Here is a 10,341-nt window from a genome sequence, read left to right on the forward strand (position 1 = left end):
AAAGCAGAATGTCAAATTATATATATAACTCTGTCCATGTAAAATATTAACAGCAACTATCTCCTCAACATCTACTATGAGCTAAGAACATACACACTATCTCTAATCCTTTCAACCCTGAAATGTAGGTGTTCTTATGCCCAGTTTGCAAATGAGACAACCAAGGCTCAGAGATGTTTAGTACATTTCCCAGAATCACTCAGCTAGTAAGAGGCAGAGCAGGGATTTGAGTCTAGGTCCCTCTGGCTGTTTGAATGGCAGCTACTCAATTTAGGAGCCACCCTCTTTCTTTCCCCTTTGTTCTGTTCTTCCTTCTCCATGGTGGATGGATGAGATATTCATGAGTTTTGCTACAAGAATGAGCCATGCTTCAGAGGTATAAACACATGAATATTTAGTGAAGTGGAACTGAATAAGGACAATGGGAAATTGGGGGATTTGGGAGGGGGGCAGACAGATAGGAAAAGAGGAGAAAGGGGAAAGAGCGATAGCTGGAGTGACTGTACTAAGAATTGAGAAGTGACTGTTCACCAGACCAGCCAGAATTCTTTGATTTCCCTTTTAGCTGGAATTGTTCTCCAAGTGCTTCATTCAGCCCTTGCTGCCATGGATGGTCCATACCAATTTATCAAGAGCCTCTTTCAGGCCCCAGATGCTTCTCTAGATGTTGGATCCTAGTCTAATTCATATGCTAATCAGAATCTCTCCTACCATGGCTAGCCAGATCAGGAGGAGTCGGTGCACATGTGATCATAGGGATAAAGGTAGTGAATGGCAAATCTGTGAAAGATGGGCTGGGGAGCACATATGTTGGTGATCATACATTATATCCCTTAGAACAATACTCACAGTCCCAAGCTGGGGGTATACTTGCACCTAATAAATGGAAATTATTGAATTAAGGAGAAAAAAAAAAGAAAGCCAATCCTCTGGACATCTGCTTGTTTTTCACATCCGTGCTGTGTCTGCTAACCCGTTTCTGCATTGGAACCCTGTTATACACATTGGCCAAAGACACAATCCATTGCTGTAGAATTGATCTAAATATAGATAAGCTTTGTTTTAGTGTTTATCCAGTGACCAGGAGGACCCTCAATCAGGCCTTAGTGCTGTATTTTCACGACCATTTCCATATTGGAGTCGAAAGCCCGGCTGTCACGGTGCAAGGGTTATAGAATGATTAGCATCTCCAGGTCCCCTAGCTTCCTTGTTTGTTTGAGAAATGCAAGAACAAAACAACCATGCAAGAATAATGAGCATCACATCTGATTTCAGAAAGCCCGTTAAAAAAACAAATCAGAAATGTCTTCGATAAAAATCACTGGAGATAAGAATCGTTCAAAGTCTGGTTCTTTTGGACGGAACAATGCATATTGTTGTGGGATTTTTAATGCTGAGATTTTAAAAGCTAATTTTCTCTTTCATTTAATATTTTAAGATTTATTTACTTTGTCTGATATTTCCTATCTAAAAATACATTAAAAATGGGAAGAGAAGAAATCCTTGTGGCAGAATCATCTTCCTGGACCTTTTTACATGATATATCTGTGCAGATTTCTCTGGGCGACCCTGAGCAGCCAGCATGCCACCCTGATCACCTGAGTCATGTGCCTGAGAGCACTTTATCTTATCTCCAAAGCCCTTAATCATCAACCCAGACATCACAAGAAACAGTACAACAGCTGGAGGGCTTCCTCCCGCAAGTCCAAAGGAAGATTCTTTGGAGCTTAGGAAAGTAAGATTATTTCTGGGCTCCAAACTTTAGAGATGTCCCTTATTCCTATACTTGAGAGGAACCCTGGAGAAAGTATGGCCAGGACGAAGACCTGGGCCTAGGGACTTGTTGAGCAACGTGGTGACCAGAAGAGCTGGAAGCAGAGCCAGAGAATAAGGGCAAACCAGGCTTGAGGAACTTGCCAAGGGAGAAAAGGGGAACCCAGCTTTGCCTTCAGATCCAAGCAGGGCATATTCAGGGCCAGGAACATGAGACAAGGCTAACAGGTCAAGAGTCCTGGGGTAATTGCAGTGATGGGGCAGAAAAGATGGGGAAAAGTGAGAACAAGTCCCAAGGTTCAGGGTTGGGTTCTCCAAAGCTCTTCCTTGTCATATGTCAGCTACAAGGAGTGTGAATGAATCCTACTGATCTAAAAGCTTGGCTTCTGGAACTCCTCCCTTTAAAACCAAACAGCCAAGTGCTGGGTATTCAGCACAGATGATGTTCCAGAGGAGACTGAAATTGGCTACTCTCATCTACAAGTTGTCATATTTATCCTTATGCTTTTAGTCTCCCTGATATAGCTCTGAAATTGAAACGTGTAGGTAACAGAGCATAGCAGTTTAGGGCCTGAGATGAGTAAGTATTCTGCCAATTCTGGCCTATGTAAATCCTCATCATCAGTGGCATGCTTGACATTTCCACTTCAGAGAGGTGTGCTACCATAAATGCCTGCCATTCCTGTTAGGTCATCGGCTGTGAGGTAAATGGAGTTGCCAGGTCTGGAATCTGAGAGCCAGGGCCATTATGCAAAAGGTAGAGGCCAGAGGGCATCCCCTCGTGTTTCTATCCCAATGTGTGGGATCTGCTGGAAGAAGCAATGAGGGCTGCCTCGACAACCCACAGGGTTAAGAGAGACATACAGAGAAAAGAAGAAAGGCTGGGAGGGAGGGAGGCAAGGCTTTACTACCCACCACTAGAGTGGTCCCTGACTTCCATTTTCCTCACTCTGCCCGAAAGAAACCTGCCATTGCTGTTAAAATTTCCTTCTATCCACTCTTGCCCCTGAGGAGAGTTTATCTTTGCCAGACAAGTTCCTCTGGCATTTTTGATGTGGATTGGAATGGTAGGAAAAGCCTGGAAAGTTAGGAGGATTATAAGGACTAACAAGAGGTGTAGTGACTCTACACAATAAGGAGCTGGGAAAGTGACAAAGAGGAGAGACTGTCAAAGTTTCATGGGTGGAGATAAAGAAGGTGTATCTGATTTGGCTTTGTCAGTGAGGTCTTGGGCAGCTTAAAAGTTCCTGAGAGTCGAATGCTACAGAATTGGGAAAACGAGGAAGGAATGGGCCTGAGCTTATCACTTGGGTCCCCTTTGATTTCCTTTAAGAGATTCAAGTAACAGTAAAATTCCTTCTTGAGCAGAGCTTCTTTATATGTGGCCTGGCTCTGAGACTGGACCACATGGGCAGAGCTTCAGGAGGGTTACGAATCCATAACCAGGAGACCTAGTCATGTTCCAGCTATTGACAAATTGATCTTAGCCAAGTCACTGGAATCTCTGAGCCTCAGTTTTCTCATTTGTAAAATGGAGGGGAGGACCAACATTTCTACATTATGTTCTGTAAAAATTATCTGGAAAAAAAAGTATTTGAAATATGTTTTGGAAACAATGAGTTAAACATATTTAGAACAGTTAGCTACTTCAAGAGCCTCTAAAAGACTTTGAAATTTAGCCAGTGTGACTTGGGAATTTCCATTAATGTTCCCCAAATTTGTCTGATTGCTGTTATGGGCTGAATTGTGTCCCTTGCCAAATTCGTATGGTTGAAATCCTAACGCCAGTTACCTCAGAATGTGACTGTATTTAGAAATAGAGTCTTTAAAGATTTTAAGTTAAAATGAGGTCTCCAGAGTGGGCCTTAATCCAATATGACTGGTATCTTCAAAAGAAGAGGCAATTAGAACAGGGGCACCACACAGAAAGAAGACGATGTGAAGACATAGGGAAAGATGGCTGTCTGCAAGACAAAGAGTGAGGCCTCAGAAGGACCAACCTTGCTGACTACTCGGTCTCCAGACCTCTTGTCTCTAGAACTGTGAGAAAATAACTTTTTATTGTTTAAGCCACCCAGTCTGTGGGACATGGCGGCCCTAGAAAACTAATACAATTATGGAATCTGTCTCCATAACATTCTCTTCTCAGAGTTTCTCAGATTTCACCTGGGGTAAATGCTGAACTAGATGTTCTTTAACATTTTTTCCACTCTACAATGCCATGATTTTATGAAAAATCATGTCGATCAATATAAAACATAATATAATTGATTAGTTAAGAAAATACATATCCTGGGGAGTCAGGAACGTTAGAGCTTAGTGTCACCTGGGTTATTAGTTAGGCTCCATGAAAAAGATGGCAGAAAAGAGGGCCTGAAGGAGAGCAGGGAGGGCTACAGAGGACTGTGGTAGGAGTGAGTAGGTGTCCCAGAGATGTCCGATTCACTTGCCTTTGAAGTGGCCAGAATGCTCATGTGTATTTTGGCTTTTAATCCTAGTGTAAGCTCTAAGGACATGTGTATCTTCCTGGGATGGTGGTTGTCAAGTGAAGGAAGACTGTATCTTATCGTCTCAGGAGTTCTGCCACCAGTACCTTCATCCACAGAATAGCACAAGTGAGCACTGAGTAGGACATCATTTGAGATACCGCAAAAGCAGCAGAGAGGGTTGTTCGAGAGAGAGATGAATTCCCACACCTTCTCTCTGTAGACAGCCGTGGGTACTATCTTTATGCTTCCTACCTTCCTAGAAATCTACCACAGAAACAGGAGACCAGGCAAGGCTGTAATTTCTAAAGTCCCAAATCAACCCTTCAGAGGATGGTCAATACAAACAGGTTGTAGTGATGTTTATTTCCTGAGGGACAGTACAGCTAGATATTGGCAGATCTAGACAACTGGAACCACACAAGAAAACAAAAACACATCAGTGTGGAGGTTGACATGTCATGCTTTATGCACTGTCTCCTGGGGTTTCTTTCTCTTTTTAGGGGTTGGTTAGAGGCCGTTCCACCAGAAAAGATAAGTCAGGTCCTGGATGGCAGTTTTCACTTACTGAAATACTTCTTATCAAAATAATTTTTTTTAAAGCATGTACTCTATAGTTTCTCAGTTGTAAAATCTGGCCAGATAACTAGACACAGTTACTGTCTTCATTTGCTCTGTGGAAAGATCTCGTTTTTGAGTGCACTGAGGGGCTCTCTGAGCCTACAGCACATCAGATACTGTCCCACCCTCATAGGCTGTGCAGCAAACACATGCCCTTAGAAAAGGACAGCAATTCTGTAACAACATAAAACAGCAACTGAGGAGCAAAGCCTTGTGGCCGAGACTCACCCAACCAGATTGCATTGCTATTTTTATCCTCCTAGCTGAGCGTATTGACGGAATATGGAATTACTTTTGTGATTAAACGTGGCCAAAAACCTTGCAAGTGTTAATCTCTGGAAATCTGTTACAAATTGGATGGCAAGCACCAGCAAACTGCTATTTTTTAAGTCTAAAAATAATTCTGGGTGCTCTTGTGTGTAAGTAACATAGCAGGAAGAAAAGAAATTTTATTTAACCGGCTGCAGTGGTTTGGTTTTTAGCAGTCAATTCCTCAGTTCCTCCATAGAACAGCAGGTACGGTTCTCTGAAAGCCTCCAAATGGAGGGCAAGTCAGGTACTGAGCAGCTGGCCACGGGCCCTGGCAATTCTTTGCACTTAAAATTCTGCATGACTCTGGAACCTGAAATACTTTGAATCCACTTTTTGGAGAATTTCTGTGATTGTGGTGGGGATATCCTGAGATGCGTGCAAAAGTGTGGTGGAGGGATCACTGACCAGTGGCATTGGAACTGGGGGGTGAATGCCTTGGCCATGTCAAGTCAGCACTGGCCCCATTTCTTCTCGCTGTGTCCCTTTGGAAACCAGGGTCTTTCTGTTCTATCACAGAAGGGGGTGGAGTTTCCATTAGGGCCCATGTCAGGTGGCTGGAGCCAAGACAGCTGAGGCATAGTTATCTCAGGATGCAAGTGGGACAACACAATCCTTCAATCATCTGAATGCAGGCGTTTTTCAAACATCTCCCAGAACACTCACACCAGGGTTCGGTCCCAGATTGACTCCCCAGGCCCTTTCAAGGAGCCTAGCCACAGTTGGCAGTTTCCTTTCTGCTTGAGTTGATCCTGTGATGGCCATTGATGTTCCTCTCTTAGCCACACCTCGTGTGTCTGGTCCATATTCCTGGGTCTCTGTTCTATTTCTCCAACATTCTCCAGTTCTGAAACTGCATTCGCCTCCTGAATTACACCTGAAAGCCTGGCCTAAACTTTGTCAGCTTTCTCTCCCTGCATTTGGGCCCTGTCTTCTCCATCTCTCACCAGGGATCCTGCTTCATTCTGGGTAGACTCTCTTGGGACCTAAGAAGGAGGACCTCCACTGCCTCGAGGCTTCTGCTGCCAGGCCTGATCTATCAGATCACACCTCCAGGAAAGCAGTACCTTTCCAGGGTAGTATGGTGGCGAGAGAATGGGCTTTACAGCTATCCTGTCTTTCCTGTATTAAATGTATTTTATAGCCTCCAACTAGTCAACAAGGGCAAGCTTTTCTTTAGAGGTCCAGCTAATAAATGCATGAAGAATAGTGGAATTAGAAAATTACTATTTTGGAACACCCAGTGAAACAATGGGCCTATTCTAGACAATGATAAATGACTGCTCAAAGCATTAGGTAAAATCTTGATGGGGAATTTTATAATGGATAGATCAAGTTGACAATACCTGATTTGACTGATTAATTTTAAAGGCATTAATGGAAAGACAGGCAGACATTATGAGCTTTCCCATGTGATTCAATGGGAAGTTGTAGACCTACCTATGAGGTATCCTTTGAAAAGACTGAATTTGAATCTAATCAAGCCTTTAGATGTGAATACAAAATTATGGAGAATAAAAGAATATGTTAAATGACATCACATGGATGCATCTGCCAAATCTAGATTGTGAGATTTTACCACAAGGTGAATGACCCAGCTTCTTAAAATAAAAAGGGGCTTAACTGTTAGAGAGTTAAAAAGACTTAAGACCATATCAACCAAATGCAACACATGGGTGAAAATGCTTCATCAATGGCCAAGTCATTTAACATTTCATATTATTACTATGACTATTGCCCTATGTCCCAGTTCCAGATCTTCAAACCTGGGAAATATATCATTAAAATAAGCTTCAAAAATATATACTTTATTTCCTGAGATTTGTGTCTAGAATATTTGAAAAATCTTAAACATATGAGGAAAACACAACTTCCTAACGGGCAAGGAGAAGCTAGGACAAACAGGTAGTATACCCTTAGCCGGCATCATGAAGTCATGGCAAAACTGAAAGTCTCACCAGTTCGTGAGATCTAAACCTTCACACTTTTTAAAAACCCTTTGATCACAGAAAGATTTGGCATGACCACATATACACACCCATATGTGCTCCCTTTAAACAGTATCACAATGCTATATGCATATATGGGTACACACATATGTTGACAAAATTTACTAACATATGTTCGTGCATACGCATACCTTTTAGCCATGAGTAGATAATAAACCTTTTTATTTTTCTTTCTCCCAAGTAAAATCTTACATAGTAAAACACTGGCTATGGGAATCCTCACAGGAAGTAAATTCAGCTGGATACGTAAAGAGTCTCAAATAAATCAAGGTGTTATGTCCTCAATCACTGATTTTAGTTTTTGTCTTTCTGGATGGTAATCCTTGAAAAATGTGCTTCACTCTTCCCTGTATTGTAAAAAGAGAATTCCAAACACTTCCTGGGTACCCTGGAACTGTCATCCAAACATGATTATGCTAGAATAAATCTGTCCTTGGAGTTCATTCAAGGAATTTGAGGTGCTGGCTGTTTTCCAGTGTGTGAAATGACCTCAGCCCACTGTGCTCTTTGAATTCTTATTTCTATATTTTATGGTGTTTATTTCTACTTCTGTGTTTCCCCTTGCATCAGTAGTTGCTACCTGGCCGTCCTTTCCAATGGCGGCCTCCAGTCTGTTTTATAACCAGATAATCAAGCTTACTGATTTGTGGGCAAAGTGAGAGTGAAGAGGCTCTGCTCAGCACCTAAGAGATCCATTTGTAGGTAAAGAGCATGGTCTTGAGAGCCTGGACTTGGTAAACATTACTTTGCTGCTGAGGCCTCTTTTGTTGCCTATCAGGTCCTTAGCTGTGTTTCATAGGAGTGAAAGAGTCTGCCAAAAAAATGATTGCTCAGAAACACAAGATAAAAATGTATCCTTGGAGTGTACTTGAGTTGGAGGCTTCCATTAACTCCTTTTCGGGAAAACACGACATATTCCCAGGGAAAAGTGCATATTGCTTTTTCTTAAGTCCACAATGAACCTCTATAACACTATTATTCTGAGACCCCAAACTCGGATTAAAAAACACCCTTCTAAGTGAAAACAGGTTTAATATCTTTCTTAGATCTTATTTGAATACATTCACTGGACTTACCAGACCCCTGACCTATGGAAGTTTACAATGACATTATTTCGGGCTCCTCCACATACATATACCTGGCAGTGATATGAGCATTTCATACTCTTGAATGATTTTCCGATTAAAGAGAATTTTCTTGGTCCAACCGGAGTGACACTCAGTTACAGGCCTTAGGTAGGCCTTGAAATTGGTTTTTATAAAGTACCTGGTTGAAGTGTATTACTCTAGTCTTCTTGCCCTGCATGAATCTCTCCCTCCCTCCTTCCTCCGTTGTATGAATCAACACATGGTGTCCCCAATCCCAACCACTTTCAATTAGATCTTCAGTGCCCTCAGTCCATCCAGACTAGATAGTTTAAGTGCTTGGAAATAAGAACCAGAACTCTTCAGGTGCCTTCCATAATATCCATTAGTGATTTCTGCTACATCAGACTTTAGTGCATGTCTCAATTACAATGGGTTTACCTTGCTCCTTGCAATCTGAAGTGGAATGTCTGTGATTTTCGTGTGTGTATAGAGCGATGGATGCATGGCTTAAGAACACAAGGTAGGTAATCCCTAGGCTTTTCTGAGCTCAGCAGTGCAAATGTACACAGAATCATGAGTGCATTATTGCAGGAACAAAGCATTTCCATCTAAAATGAGGTACCCATTAGCACAAGCTTCCAGTACTCTCTCTTCTCCACAAGACTGAAAAATCACAGGAGGGAGCTGAGCTGATTTGAGGAGACCGAAATTCCTTTTAATTAAGGTAAATAACCTAGCTGCTATTAGGATTTGAGTCAAACGAATGTATAATAGCCACCATTCACAAGTTCTCTCTCACAAAATGACAAATATCTTTATAGCAATAAACTGTTCCAGACCTGGGAAAGGAGAAATTCTCAAAACATATCTTCTTCATTGGCTCGCCTCAGGGATATTCTGCTTTTACTCATATTGTAATAAAGTTATTAGTGAGGGTGGGTTATAGAAATATAAAAATTTCAGAAGTTTCCTATTTTCGGAACCAAGAGCGTTCCCATTACTTCAATTTTCAGAAGAATTTGCAGGCTCCCATTTACCTGACTGCATATATCATAATCAAAGTTAACTAAATTTACTTTTTAAGATCTATAGAAAACTCAGAGCTGATAGAATGATTTGAAGAATTCGAGTTACCTCATTCAGAGTACTTTGGTTAATGAGATCAAGGCAAAAGTTTGACCTTGGTAAAACCAATGGCCATAGTTCCGACCCATTCACCTTGAAAGTATATATTCTATTGTGGGTGGACCAATCTTGGGAGTACCCTTGAATAGTAAGAACCAAACAGTCCATATTAGTTTGGGCCAATTTCAGATGGAGAACAAGAGAATAAAGTGTAGTGGTTATGCACATAGACCTTGGGGTCTGATACACCTAGGTTCAAATCTAGCTCTACCACCTAATAGTTGGGTGACCTTTGGTATGACACTTAGTTTGTGTGAGCCTCATTTGTTTCATCTATAAAATGGAGATGATAATAGTGTGTATGAGTTTAATGCAGAAAGAAATTCCAGGTGTTTTAAGCAGAAATAGATCGAATACAGGGCAATAGCGCTCACAAAGTCGAGGAGTGGACTGGTGTAGCAGGAGTCTGGGGAGACACCAATGGACCTTCAAGGGCAGACCACCCTTGCTGAAGTCCAGAGGCCATGAAGATGTTCACTGCAGCCACTGCTGTTCCTCTTTCCCATAAAGCTGGTGACCAGACACTGAAATGTAGGATTCTCTGTGGCAAACATAGACATCTGACCTTACTTGATAGAATGAACAATAGCAGGCAAATAGTCACCACCTTACTTCCACTGTCCAAATCTTGGGCCATTGCTTCTCACAGGTAAAATTTTCTTGCTTCCAGGACCCTAGCTTCAGGGGAATCCAAGAAATGTAGTTTTTAGATTTCCTAAACCAGCAATATAGGAGGGTACATAGAAAGTTGTGAATGATATTAAATCATCATCCCCAGCACACCTACCTCCTTGAGTTGTTATAAGGATTATATGAGATGATATGGATAAAGCGCTTAGTACAGTTCTTGGAACATGGAAAGCACTCAGT

The sequence above is a fragment of the Neomonachus schauinslandi genome, chromosome 9 (assembly GCF_002201575.2).
Source record: "Neomonachus schauinslandi chromosome 9, ASM220157v2, whole genome shotgun sequence".
Classification (NCBI taxonomy): Eukaryota; Metazoa; Chordata; class Mammalia; order Carnivora; family Phocidae; genus Neomonachus; species Neomonachus schauinslandi.